At 42.7% G+C, this 2,883-nt stretch overlaps 1 pseudogene; it reads left to right on the top strand.

The window, feature by feature from the left end:
* The first annotated feature begins 2,121 nt into the window (after positions 1 to 2,121).
* LOC124797036 lies at positions 2,122 to 2,239 on the top strand (annotated as a pseudogene).
* Positions 2,240 to 2,883: the final 644 nt, after the last annotated feature.

The following is a 2,883-nucleotide window of genomic DNA, read 5'->3' as shown; positions in this document are numbered from 1 at the left end:
AACCACGTCCTAAGGGCCCATAAATAAAAGTTACAACCCTCAGAAATCGTCTGCCTTGTGGAACTACCGAGAAATTTCAGCCATATCGAAACAGTTTCACTGATGGCGTTGGTCTTTCTTATGAGAAAAATACACGTCGTACGCCCGACACTAAAACGTTTAGTGTCCGTTTTATCTTTGAATAGCTAGAAAATGTTTGGTAATCAAGCTCTAAAAATTACAGTGGCCTCATCAACGTTATATTCCAATTACGATACGTTAAGCTGTAAAATGCAATGAAAATATACTGCTCTTCTATATAGGGGAGTGAAGCGCATCCAGGTGCATTATGATTCAAATTATTTTATAAGATTACATTGCTCCATTTCATTATTACGTGAAGCAGAACGAAGTTCACACACAAATTATTTCTATACGGAGCAGTATGACAAAATAACTAGTTTAATTATAACTTATAATTTTCAGGTCTAGACAAAAACAGTTATCAAAGGAAAGTATCAAACCTAGGAGTCCAATCGTTGATCATTTCAAATAAATGTGTTAAATGACCGACTGTTACTTTTTTCTACTGAATAACAGTTTTATATTGACACTAAAGAAGACAGTGTTATGTAATCGCCCTCTCGGTAAGTAACACAGCAGGAGCTAAGCTGTTATGATTCTTTCCGTCAGTCCGAAGACTGGCTTAATACAGCTCTCCGTGTTAGTCAAGGAGCAGGGTAGCGCAGTGGTTACCACACTGAAATCGCTTTCGAGAGGCCGATGGTTCATGCCCACTGCCGGCCATTCTGATTTCGTTTTTCTGTGATTTTCCTATATCACTCAAGGCAAATGCAGGGATGGTTCCTTCGGGAGGGCACGGCCTCTTTCCTTCCCCATTCTTCCTAATCGGAGATTATGCTCCGTCTCTAGTGACTTCGTTGTCGACTGCACGTTAAACACTGATCTCCTCCTCCATGTTAGTCTATTTTGTGCAAACCAGTACCTCTCAGCAGAAATACTGCAATCTACATCCCTTTCAGTCTGCTTAGTGCAGTCATTGAAAGAAAGTCTATGGTTAGTAGCGCGTCAAAGCCCAGATCGTGCTATAGTATGTGGAGGCGACTTTAACCTACGGAATACAGACTGGAATGTCTATAGAATCATCGCAGGTGGGTACAGACGCACACTCTTGAGAAGTACACGTTTTCTGAAAACAGTCACACCTTGTAGCTACAAACAGGGTGGACCTTATCAATAGCTTCAGTATGGAGATGGGGATTATTGATCATGATGTCATAGTAGCAACTATGGTTAGGAAAGTTAATAAATCAGATAAGAACTGTAGGATAATGTTTTTGTTAGAATGACCAGATAAGCAGTTATTAGAATATCACTTAGACAGAGAACCAACATCACAAGTTCCAGTAAGATGGGCGTAGAAGAATTGCGGACCATTTAAACTAAAATCGTGGTCTAGCAGAACTTTGTGCCTAGTAAGAGGATTAAGGAGGGAGAAGACCGACCATGGTTTAACAACGAAATCAGGAAAATGCTGAGGAAGCAACGACTGTTGCACTGTCGGTTCAAGAGAAAACGCACAATTGACGACAGGCAAAGGATAATAGAGATACGTGCTTCTGTCAAAAGATATGTGTCTGAACCATGGAACAACAACTGCTTTCATATATTAGTAGAAGATGTGCTCGAGAACTCAAAAAAATTCTGGTCCTATGCAAAATCACCAAAAGGGTCTGAGGCTTCCATCCCGTCACTCGCTGACCACTTTGGTCTGGCAGTTTAAGATAGAAAAACGAAAGCCGAAGTCTTAAATTTCGATTTTAAGAAATCGTTCACGTAGGAGAATCGAACAAACATACCGTCATTTGACCATGGAGACACTCACTTATGGACAACATGATAACAAGCATGGCTGTCGCAGAGAAACAACTAAAAGAGTTGAAAACCAATAAGTCGCCATGTCTGGATGGAATCCAACTTCGGTTTTATAATGCGTGCTCTACGACATATACTCCTTACTCAGTTTGCATTTAATGCAAATCTGTCGCACAGCGCAAAGTTCCAAGCGACTGAAAAATAACGCAGGTGAGTGGCATATAAGAAGGGTAAAATAATAGACCCGCCAAAGGCCTTGCCGCAGTGGTAACACCGGTTCCCGTCAGATCACTGAAGTTAAGCGCTGTCGGGCTGGGCTAGCACTTGGATGGGTCACCATCCGGTCTGCCGAGCGCTGTTGGCAAGCGGGGTGCACTCAGCCCTTGTGAGGCAAAATAAGGAGCTACTTGATTGATGAGTAGTGGCTCCGGTCTCGTAAACTGACATACGGCCAGAAGAACGGTGTGCCGACCACATGCCCCTCCATATCCGCATCCAGTGACGCCTATGGGCTGAGGACGAGACGGTAGCCGGTAAGTACTCCATGAGTCTCCATGGTCTGTTCGGAAGGAGTAAAAAAAAAAAAAAAAGAACGGATCCACAAAATTAAAGACCGAAATCCATAATATCGGTTTTCTGCAGAATCCTTGAAGAAATGTTCAAAAGTGTTTCAATTCGTAAGGAATCAAACTGCTGAGGACATCGGTCCCTAGACTTACACACTATTTAAACTAACTTATGCTAAGAACAACACACACACCCATGCCCGAAGGATGAACCTCTGGCGGGAGTGTCCTCGCAATCCGTGACATGGCGCCTCTAACCGCGCTGCCACTCTGCGCGGCAGTCTTTGAACATGTTCTAAGTACGAATATGATAAATTTACTTCATACCGAGAAGCTTATGTCCATGAATCAACACGATTTTAGAAAGGATCACTCGTGAAGAAGCTCAGTTTGCCCTTTCCTCACATGGTATGCTGAGACCTACGGCGAAGGGAAACAGACA

The sequence above is a fragment of the Schistocerca piceifrons genome, chromosome 4 (genome assembly GCF_021461385.2).
Source record: "Schistocerca piceifrons isolate TAMUIC-IGC-003096 chromosome 4, iqSchPice1.1, whole genome shotgun sequence".
In the NCBI taxonomy this organism is placed as follows: Eukaryota; Metazoa; Arthropoda; class Insecta; order Orthoptera; family Acrididae; genus Schistocerca; species Schistocerca piceifrons.
Note: the sequence above shows the minus strand (reverse complement) of the source record. Positions and strands in the feature narration are given on the sequence as shown.